The 11383-nt window shown below is 47.1% G+C and overlaps 1 pseudogene; it reads right to left on the bottom strand.

The window, feature by feature from the left end:
• Positions 1-3355: 3355 nt before the first annotated feature.
• Positions 3356-4581, bottom strand: LOC133665211 (trace amine-associated receptor 13c-like; annotated as a pseudogene).
• Positions 4582-11383: the final 6802 nt, after the last annotated feature.

Below are 11383 nucleotides of genomic sequence, written 5' to 3'. Positions count from 1 at the left end.
GGAAGTACATCCTCTGCTGCGCCTTCTTGATGAGGGAGCTGATGGTCGGCTCCCACTTGAGGTCTTGGGTGATGGTAGTGCCCAAGAAACGGAAGGAGTCCACAATGGGGACGGGGGTGGGAGAGTTAATTAGAGGGAGGGGGGATGGTGGGGCTGTGACTTTCCTGAAGTCCATGATCATCTCCACTGTTTTCTGGGCGTTCAGCTCCAGGTTGTTGAGGCTGCACCAGAACGCCAGCCGGTCCACCTCTCTCCTGTAGGCGGACTCATCGCCATCCGAGATGAGCCCGATGAGGGTGGTGTCATCCGCAAACTTGAGCAGTTTTACGGACTGGTGACTGGAGGTGCAGCAGTTTGTATACAGGGAGAAGAGCCAGGGGGAGAGTACACAGCCCTTAGGAGTACCAGTGTTTGTAGTTCGACTGTCCGAGACAATCTTCCCCAGCCGCACATGCTGTCTTCGGTCTGTCAGGAAGTCATTGATCCAACTGCAGAGGGAGTCGGGCATGCTGAGCTGGTAGAGCTTGTCTCGTAACAGTCCAGGGAGGATGGTGTTGAAGGCAGAGCTAAAGTCCACAAACAGGATCCTAGCGTAGGTTCCTGGGGAGTCCAGATGCTCGAGGATGAAGTGGAGGGCCAGGTTCACTGCATCATCCACGGACCTGTTGGCTCTATAGGTGAACTGCAGTGGGTCCAGGAGGGGGGCGGTGATGTCCTTGAGGTGGGGCAGGACAAAGCACTCAAAGGACTTCATTACCACAGACGTCAGCGCAACCGGCCTGTAGTCATTAAGTCCTGTGATCCGTGTTTTCTTGGGGACAGGGACAATGGTGGAGGTCTTAAAGCAGGACGGCACGCGGCATAGCTCCAGAGAGGTGTTAAAAATGTCAGTGAAGACAGGAGCCAGCTGATCCGCACAGTGTCTGATAGTAGAGGGGGAGACACCATCTGGCCCGGGGGCCTTCCGCGTATTCAGCTTCAAGAACTGCCGGCGTACATCCTCTTCTCGGATGGAGAGAGCCTTTACAGTCCTATGATGTTCTTGGAGTCCTGTGATGTCCGTGGAGTCCTTTGAGTCCTATAACTCATTTAATGAAGTGCTGACATTGGTGGGGAGGGTGATGGTAGGGGGAGCAGGGCTTTGATGAGCTGAAGGCCGTTCATGACGACAGTAACGTGTGTTGAGGCCCTGAGTCAGGGCCTGAGCGAAAGTCCGGTCATTCAGGGCCTGGGGGGTTTTGGGCTTATAATTCGTAAGGGCCCTTAGCCCTCTCCAAACGGCCGCAGAATCATTGGAGCGGAACTGTTACTGTAGATAGTTAGAGTACACAGATTTAGCTTTCTCCACTTCCCTGTTGAAGTGGTACTTCGCTTCTCTGTAGGTACTCCGGCCCCCGCTTCTCCACGAACCTGTTTCGTCCTGGTTGAGCTGTAGGAAATTCACTGCCATCCATGACTTGATGTCTAGAATGCAGTGGAAAAAGTAGATCTATTGGTCCTGTGTCATCAGGAGACACAGCAATGTCTCATCAGGGTAACGCTGGCAGCTGATGCTGTGTCTCCTCCTAATGACGTCCCCAAGAGGCAGCATATAAAGATTAAAAACAATGGGACCTTAAACTGAGCTTTGAGGAACCCCATATCTTATCTCATGGGTTCCTGAGGAACATGCATCCATACTTACATAAAAACATCAGTCTAAGAGATAAGAAGTTAAAAAGTCTATTTAATAAAATGTGATGGTCTACCTCATCAAAAGCGGCGCTTCGATCCAGCAGAACCAACACCGGGAGCTTTTTATTATCTAAATTACACCTGATGTCATTTAAAATCTTAAACGTAATTGTTTGTTGTATCTCCACGGAGTTATAAGTTTTGTTTTCATATTGTTTTGATAAAAATAAAGCTACCGAGTTCGGAGTTGATTTTAGTTTACCGTTAAAATGATCAACGATGACGTTGCATGATTCAAGTAAAACTTCAGTTGGTACATTTTTTAAATCCTAATAAAATTTGCAGCCACTTCAAAAGTAAGTTTGCATTTCCTCTGTTTTCACCAGGAGCCGCTGCTGGGTAAGACTGGTGATATTAATAAACAAACAATATTGGTCAGACACGGCCAGGTTAACAACAGAGGACACACCCATGGACATGCCATGGCTTATGACCTTGTCCAGAGTGTTTCCCCTGTTGACGTGCTGCTTAAAATCAAAACAATCTAAACGTTAATGGATAGTGATCATGAAATGCGGTTACTGGATTAGCTAAATGCTAATAAAAACTCTGTAATGATATATTTTACAGACAAAAACAGTAGCCCGTGCTTGTGCTACAGAACACATCTCATTGTGCAAAAGGTGACCTACAACATACAGTCCATGCAAAACAAGATGTTTTATTTTCATTGTCAGTTGGCCAAACATTCATATTAGAAAATAACATCATGGAAATGACTGGTGTTGTTTGATTTTTATGATAAAACATTGAACTTATGTCAGGTTTGGGACAGGTGTGATGCTGGTGTGGTTACAGTGTGCACGTCTGATGTTGCTCTCATGTGGTCCAAGTAAAGCTCAGAGAGTTTGTGCGTTTAAAATTGTCCCCCAATTTTAATCACAACATTCGTTTTCACCTGCATACATTTCTCCTGCACACACATCAAAAGGGAATTAAAACTACTCAGTAGACACTCTGGGGGCCTACACACTCCCACATCACATGGACAGGTGAGTTGGGTTAGGATGGGGGCGGGGCATATCCCTCATCGCCTCCTCTGTCCGTCATCCCTTTTTTTTGGTCTTTTTTCTACTTGATACTTTTATTTTTATTTTATAAAGTAAATCTGTACATCAGATATGGGGATCTACATCGAAAATATGAAATTCATAATTGGCTGTAAAGGACAGAAAAAAAAGTGTATATTTACATTATAAACACTGTTTTGACTAAAGTCATCTTTTAATCCTGGGATGGTCACTCATTCTTTATTGGATTATGAAATGTGTCGTTTATGTTCCTGATTAACATCAACACGAGTACAATGTGTTGTTATATCAGCACAAGACTGCCACCAAAAACAATTTAACAGCAACAGGACTAGGTTAGGTTATGAGATAATAGTCTGATATATGTCCTCCTCTAATGTGAAACTAATTTCTTCACCCAACATCCTTCTGTAAGTCACCTTCCTTGATGATGTCTAGTTGACAGAGCCTGCTTACTTAACAATAATTCCATATTTTTTCATGACTCTCTCCATCCCAAAGTATGTTGCTACTTTCTTGGCATTTCCATCTCAAATATTGAGCAAATGAAATTCACTTGCACTTCAAATAGGGTCAGTGTACATTACAGTTTAAATCATGTTGATGTCTTTATAATTTCATCTGTGGAAAAGAGGCTGCTTACTTACATCTGGTTAACTACTTACTACAATCTACACTCTAAACATTAGTATTTCACCTTTTGGTCGAAAGTATGTTGTCTCCCCTGGAGCCAGACTTCAGTATGCGCAGCGTGACAACACATTGAGCTGCTTTTCTAAACCAGGGATAAAACAAGGTATAAATCAACGGGTTTAAGCACGAGTTGAAGTCAAATAAGTAAACAACATAATGAGCCAATAAAGATATTATTTTGTTGTCACTTGCCTGAGTAAAAATGTAATATGGACATAAACTCATGATGAAGACAAGGATGACGACACCAAGAGACCTGGCGGCCTTCAACTCTGATTTCTTTGCCCTAACAGTGACTGAATGATGGTGTTTGATGGATGTAACATGAGAGCGCATGGCTCGCGCCTGAGACACTGCAACCATAAACACTCTCATGTACAGAATGATGATGACGCTGAGAGGGAGGATAAAGCCCACAACAATGTCAACAACACCTGTGGCATATTCAAAACCAATGACACACTCTCCGTGGCATGACTTATACATGCCGGGGTGAGCCAGCTGTTCCTTCAAAAGGATGCCACAGTAGGGGAAAGAGGAGAACCAACAGAGACAAACACAGAATCGAACTCTTCCCACAGTGACCCTGGTGTTGTAATGCAGAGGATCACAAATGGCCACATAACGATCAGCTGATATCATCACCATGTGTCCCACTGAGGCAAACAGCACCATGTAGACCATGTAGTTCCACAGAGAACAGAGAACATTGCCCAGAGCCCAGCAGGATGTTCGCAGGTAGACCTCACCTGGCATCACCAGGAGGCCCACCAGAAAGTCTGAGACAGCGAGAGAGAGGAGGAGGAGGTTGGTGGGAGTGTGGAGCTGCCTGGAGATGAAGAACAAATCAAGAACATCGCTCCTAACTAGAGTCCTGACAAAACAAACAGGCGGAGACATTACAGCGACAACACATTGACAAACATGATTTCAGGATGAAAAAAATGTACCTGAAATGGGAGATTGAGATGATAACCAGCAGGTTGAGAAACACAGTGAAGACACAGATAACGGACAGCAGAACTGTCAAAAGTATATCACCAGACCAATGAGACACGGGCTTCTTGCAGGAGATGTTGCTTAGTTGTGGAAAGCAGAGCTCTGATTGGTCCACCGTCTCCATCATCGGGTGGACGAAGAGATGAGTCCACACCTCTCTCTTATACGTCTTACTTTTATATCTTCATTGATGCTCATTCCTCCCCTCAGTGAGCCAACGTCATCCATCCATTGCGATCTCATTGGCGGATCACACTGTCACTGTTCCAGTTCCACCAAATGAACGTGATTGCAATTAGGGAAGTCCCAATCAACAATTGTGGCCTCGCATGCTGAATAAGATTTTTTGGCCTCAGATCTGATCCAATTTTAAGTCCTGATACAATATTTTAGCAATACATTATAGACCTTAAAATGTGTCATAGCAAGTAACTAAAATAAACACAACAACACATTTTATAAAGCCTATTTTATTACATTTTGAATTTGCTCAAAACGACCCTAAAAATTATTTAGGAAAAAAAAACAAAAATATTGACCAAATCAATTTAGTATTGCTTACATACTGAGACTATACCGGTACTTGGTATCAATAGTATCAACATTTGGATCAATCTCCCCTACTTTACATTGATGCTTTGCTTGTGTCATGCTGCTTGTTGTGTGTGTGCGTGTGTGTGTGTGTGTGTGTGTGTGTGTGTGTGTGTGTGTGTGTGTGTGTGTGTGTGTGTGTGTGTGTGTGTGTGTGTGTGTGTGTGTGTGTGTGTGTGTGTGTGTGTGTGTGTGTGTGTGTGTGTGTGTGTAGCATGCTAAGCCAAACCTGATACTTGCAAGAAACATATTTTCCACAGTGGTGGTGATGATTACTATACCACACCAACTTTATTCATAATGTTTTTGAAGCATATTCACACTGTGGATAGTAGAGTTCTGAATCTTTGGGCACCTCACGATTCGATTGCAATTATTTTTCAAGAGCTACAATCCAATTAAAAATCGATTATTGGTGCATCTTTATTTTATGTATGTTGATGCAGTTTTATTTATTTTTGTTTCACTAAATAAGCATTTATCACTTGCAACTTTTGAAAGCCATTAATTTGTAAAAAGAAACAGGTAAATTATTTCCCATCACATTTATTAAATTAATGGAAATGTGTGCAAAACTGGAAAATAATTTCGCTAAAATAAAGAAGCTGGTCGGATCTCTCGGTGAGGTGGCTCGCTGCAAAGTCAGTCAAATTTTAGAACTTTCTGTTAGAATAATTATGTATAAGTTATCACACAAATGGTATGCTTAAAGGCCGTTGCTATAGTGATTATCAATTGCGCTGAAGTTGTACTTTTCTATCTTTGCAAAGGCACAACTTGTAATCTTGCTTTGCGAGTTGTCTCGTATCAGCAGTTTGTTTCCAGACCCTGCCGGCTGACAACCAAGGACGGACATCGAGTACCTCGGCGCGGACAGGACAGAGACAGCGCGAGATCACGAGTGTCAGCACATTTGCATTCTGAATAATCATGTATTGTGTCTACTGGGGCTGCTTGCATTACCCCTCCCTTCAGAAGCAGCCTCAGTGATGTTAACTAGGGACCTCCCGAATAAATAGAGGAGCACGTGAGACTGTACCTTAGAGCGTAGGGACGAACTGTAACTGAGTGTACAGCCCAATACGTCTCTCCTCATGAGCTAATTTCAACTCTGTCTCTGCTTGATTCCTTGCTTCTTGTCTCGTTTAATAGATAGTTTGGTGTTTGAACCTGACATCATCTTGGTCCCTCGAGCCGAATTCCAACACATCTGACGATTCCAGCAGGAGAGGCGAATACAGACAGACCATGGCCATGGCAACAATCTCCCCATTGACAAGATGATTTTTCTTCTCTCCGGCTGGGATCTGTGGATTGATGGAAATACTGAGGACAAGGGAGAGGAACGCAGATTTCAGTGAGTACGTTTTGAATTACAATGGAAAAAAAGCATGTTACTGAGGTTTACGACGCATAGACAAACCCTGTGTTGGAGTTGTTGGTTGTTCTCCTGCTTTCCAGGGTTGCTGCCAAGCATTTGAGTACTTTGTTGTGTCTCCAGGTGTATCGTCCTTGGGAGAGGCTCACTTTACACCCAGTGAGGATGTGTCTGAGTGTAGCTAGTGTTGAGCACAGGGGGCATGATGGATCTCCACCCAGCCATTGGTTGAGGTTTTTTTGGGGTGGGAAGGACATCATAGGTTGCTCGCAGTAGGAAACTTACCCTACTCGATTCCATTTCCCATTTGTCCCTCCAGCTGATCTTCCGTTTCTCCACCCCTTCCCACCTTGTCCACTGGCCCTGCTTAACTTGCGCCACAGCCTTGGCATATCTATTTGACTCTTCCTGTCGACGGACCTCGGCCACGAGCAACTTGCGCCGCTCAGCAGAGGATGCCTTATTCCAGGAAGGTCGTGTCTCTCCAAATCCCAATCCGGCTTTTCCATGTTGGACTTGGCCCACGATATCAGCGTGGTGAAGAGCAGATGTTGCCTGCTGTACTGCCTTCTTAGCTGACCACTTCTTCCCTGCTGTCAGATTTGGGGCAGCAGCTCGGACTATAGTATCCTTCGACACTGTTAGGGTCATCTCGAGCCTCACTTTGGAGCATTTGAACTCCTCTGTCAGGCTAGAGAGAGGCAGTTCGAGTAATCCATGACCATACAGGCCGGTGCTGCTCAGGCATCGAGGGACACCTAGCCACTTTCTAACATAAGAGCTGATTGTTCTTTCCATTTTCTCCACTCTGGTGAGGGAGATACCATACATGGTTAGTGGCCACATGAGGCGGGGTAGTAACCCGAACTGGAGGCACCAGATTTTCAGCTTGCCAGGCAGCATAGATCTGTCAATGTTCTTCAGACCTTTGGTGACTTCTTGCCTTAGCTTGTCTGCTTGCTCAGTGTCCTTCAGATTTGAGTCATACCACCTTCCCAGGCTCTTAATTGGCTTCTCTGACACAGTTGGAATGGGTTCTTCACCAATGAGAAACCTTTGTTCTGTCAGTTTGCCTCTGATGATGGAGATGCTTCTTGATTTTGAGGCCTTGAATTTCATTCTGGCCCCAGTGATGTTCTCATAAAGTTTCCCTAGTAAGCGCCTGGTGCAGGGTGCTGTAGTTGTTATGGTTGTCATGTCATCCATATAGTCTCTGAGAGGAGGTAGGCGAATTCCGTAACTCAGCTGTTCGCCACCCACTACCCACTTGGATGCTCGCATAATGACTTCCATTGCCATGATGAAGGCCAACGGGGAGATGGTACACCCTGCCATTATTCCAACCTCCATATGGTGCCAAGTGGTGGTGAAGTCTGGCGTGGTAAAACAGAGCTGCAGATCTTCAAAGTATGCCCTGACAAGGTTGGTGATGATCTCTGGTATCCTGAAGAAGTCGAAGGATGCCCAGAGGAAACTGTGTGGGACAGAACCAAATGCATTGGCAAGGTCTAGGAAGATGATGTGGAGATCTCTCCTCTCTTTCTTCGCAACCTGGATTTGATGCCATATTATGCTGGTGTGTTCGAGGCATCCGGCGAACCCTGGGATTCCTGCTTTTTGGACTGAGGTATCCACAAATCTGTTCTTGTCCAGGTAGTAAGTCATCCTCTGGGCAACTACGCTGAAGAAAATCTTACCCTCGACATTGAGGAGGCTGATGGGGCGGAACTGGCTGATATCTTTAGATTCCTTCTCCTTGGGAATCAAGACTCCTCCGGCCCTACGCCATGCTTTGGGTATGACTCCCTTCTCCCAAGCCACCCTCATTAGCCGCCACAGGAAGCGAAGTACATCAGGGGCACTCTTGTATAGTCGATACGGAACTCCATTTGGCCCTGGGGCTGATGATGCTCTTGCCCACTTTACTGCTTTCTCCACTTCACTCCACTTTGAGGGACTAATGTCCATCTGGTGTTGTGGTTGTTCAATTGGTGGGATGTCCGATGTAATAGCTGTCTCCACGTTCTTCTTGTCATCCACAAACATTTCTTCCAGATGTTTCTCCAGCTCCTGCTTAGAGGTTTTTAAGTTTCCCCCCTTTTCTTCAGTGAAAAGTGATTTCACAAATTTGAAGGGGTCCTTGAAAAAACTTGATCTTGCACGCTCTTTCTTTTTCTGCTGTTTTCGCAGGTTTTCTGCTCGTCTCAGGGTTGTTAACCGGCTTTTGATGTTTCCCGGGAGATTGTTGATGCCTTCTTTCTCACTGTCTGAAGCCTTCCTCCACTTCTTCTTAAGTTGTCTTCTCTCCCGAATCAGGCATTCTATCTCCTGCTGCCGTCTGGACTTGCATTGTGGCGCTACTACCTTTGCCGTTTTGACTCTTGCCCCATATCGCTCTGCCCCATAGTTGTAGATGATGTCTCCCATCTTGTCAAGCTTTCTTTCGACTGTGCCCTTTAGTCCATGTAGGATGCTGATTAGGTCTGAGTTTATGATTGCCCATTCTTTCTGTTCGGAGGCTCCGGGCCATTTCACCCGAGGTTTTCTCCCGCTGATCTTCTTTTCCACTGCCGGTTTCCTTGGCTGGATGGGCTCTGCACCTTCCTGTGCATCTGTCAATGAGCTTGAGTTTCGTTCCTCAGGGCGGCTGATGTCCTGCAATCTTTGGTGAGACTCCAGTTGCTGGACTTCATTCGACTCCCAGGCCTTCTCCAGGATTCCCGCAAGAGTAAAGAACTGGTCAGTTGTTCCACAACCAGGACGGAATCCACATTGCTCTTCTTGAATCTGAGGTTCGACTATCGGCCGGACCCTCCTTTCCAGTACCTTGGCGTAAACTTTCCCAGGGAAGCTGAGTAGTGTGATACCCCTGTGTGGAGAGGGTCGTGGTGCACGCGTTCCCTGTGGGCGGGGTGTGTGCAGGGGCCGGCCATGAAGCGGCAGACAGGTGAGTGGATATCTCAGCTGGAACGAGTTATCTAATCACCTGTTCCTTTATTAGCAGCGTCGGAGACGATGAGGGGTGGGGGTGGGCTGGAGAGCACGAGAGCGACACTAGAGAGCGACACCACGAGAGCGGTGCTGAAAAGCAGAGGCGAGGACCAAAGAAGGAGCTGAAAAGCCACCGGACACGTGTGTGCAACATAATTAAAACGATTTGAGACACTTGTGATTTAGGGCTATATAAATAAACATTGATTGATTGATTGATTGTAACCCGCTGCAGCAGAGTGTTGTTCCCTTTCCTGTGGTCCCAGAAGAACCCGATACCGAGGTCACGTCACACCCTGTAATTAGTACACACCCTCTGGTCCCCCTTTTTGAAAAAGGGAACCACCACCCCAGTCTGCCACTCCCTCGGCACTGTCCCAGACTTCCACGCAATGTTGAAAAGGCGTATCAACCAAGACAGCCCATCAACACCCAGAGCCTTCAGCATTTCTGGACGGATCTCGTCAACCCCCGGAGCGTTGCCACTGTGGAGTTGTCTAACTACCTCAGTGACTTCACTCCGAGAGATCGACGTTGATCCCCCATCATCCTCAGGCTCTGCTCCTATCAGGGAGGGTGTGTCTGATGTAATTGGGTTCAGGAGTTCCTCAAAGTGCTCTTTCCAACGCCCTACGACTTCCTCACTTGAAGTCAGCAAAGTCCCATCCTTGTCGTACACAGCTTGGATGGTTCACTGCTTCCCCCTCCTGAGGTGCCGTATGGTCTTCCAGAACAGCTTTGGTGCCACCCGATAGTCCTTCTCCATGGATTCTCCGAACTGCTCCCACACCCTCTGCTTAGCCTCGTCCACAGCCACGGCCGCTGCCCTTCGGGCCCGTCGGTACCTTGCAACTGCCTCCGCAGTCCCCTGGGATAACATACCCCGGTAGGACTCCTTCTTCAGTCGGACGGCTTCCCTGACCACCACTGTCCACCAGGGTGTTCGAGGGTTACCGCCCCTTGAGGCACCTAAGACCTTCTGGCCACAGCTCGCAGCTGCAGATTTAGCAATAGAGGCTTTGAACACTGCCCATTCCTGTTCAATGTCCCCAACCTCCACAGGGATGGCAGAGAAGTCCCGCCGGAGGTGGGAGTTGAAGTCCTTCCGGACAGAAGACTCCTCCAAACGTTCCCAGTTCACCCGCACTACACGCTTGGGTTTGCCAGGTCTGTCCATAGGTTCCCCCGCCATCTGACCCGACTCACCACCAGATGGTGATCAGTTGACAGTTCAGCCCCTCTCTTCACCCGAGTGTCCAAAACATACGGCCTCAGATCAGCTGATACGATTACAAAATCGATCATTGATCTTTGGCCTAGTGTGCTCTGGTACCAGGTACACCTATGAGCATCCTTATGCTTGAACATGGTGTTTGTTATCGCAAGTCCGTGACTAGCACAGAAGTCCAAAAACAATCCACCACTCAGGTTCAGATCAGGGAGACTGGTCCTCCCAATCACGCCAGTCCAAGTATCACTGTCATTGCCCACATGCACGTTGAAGTCCCCCAGCAAGACTATGGAATCCCCCCATGCAAGGTATTCAAGAAGGCCGAATACTCTGAACTCTTATTTGGTGCGTACGCACAAACAACAGTCAGAGTTTTCCCCCCTCCAACCCTAAGGCGAAGGGAGGTGACACTCTTGTCCACCGGGGTGAACTCCAACGTACAGGCACTCAGCCGGGGACTCGTGAGTATCCCCACACCCGCCTGTGCCCTCACACCCTGAGCAACTCCAGAAGGGAACAAGGTCCATCCCTTGTCCAGGAGTGTGGTTTCAGAGCCCTTGCTATGCGTAGAGGTAAGCCCCACCAGATCCAACCGGTAGCGCTCCACCTCTCGCACCAGCTCAGGCTCCTTCCCCACCAGCGTAGAGACGTTCCACGTCCCGAAAGTCAGCCTCTGCTGCCCCGAATTGGTCCGTCTGGAGCCTCCACTTTCACTGTCATACACTTGGCAGCGCA

The sequence above is a fragment of the Entelurus aequoreus genome, linkage group LG14 (assembly GCF_033978785.1).
Source record: "Entelurus aequoreus isolate RoL-2023_Sb linkage group LG14, RoL_Eaeq_v1.1, whole genome shotgun sequence".
NCBI lineage: Eukaryota > Metazoa > Chordata > Actinopteri > Syngnathiformes > Syngnathidae > Entelurus > Entelurus aequoreus.
The sequence above is the reverse complement of the archived record's forward strand: the minus strand, read 5'-3'. Positions and strand labels throughout refer to the sequence as shown.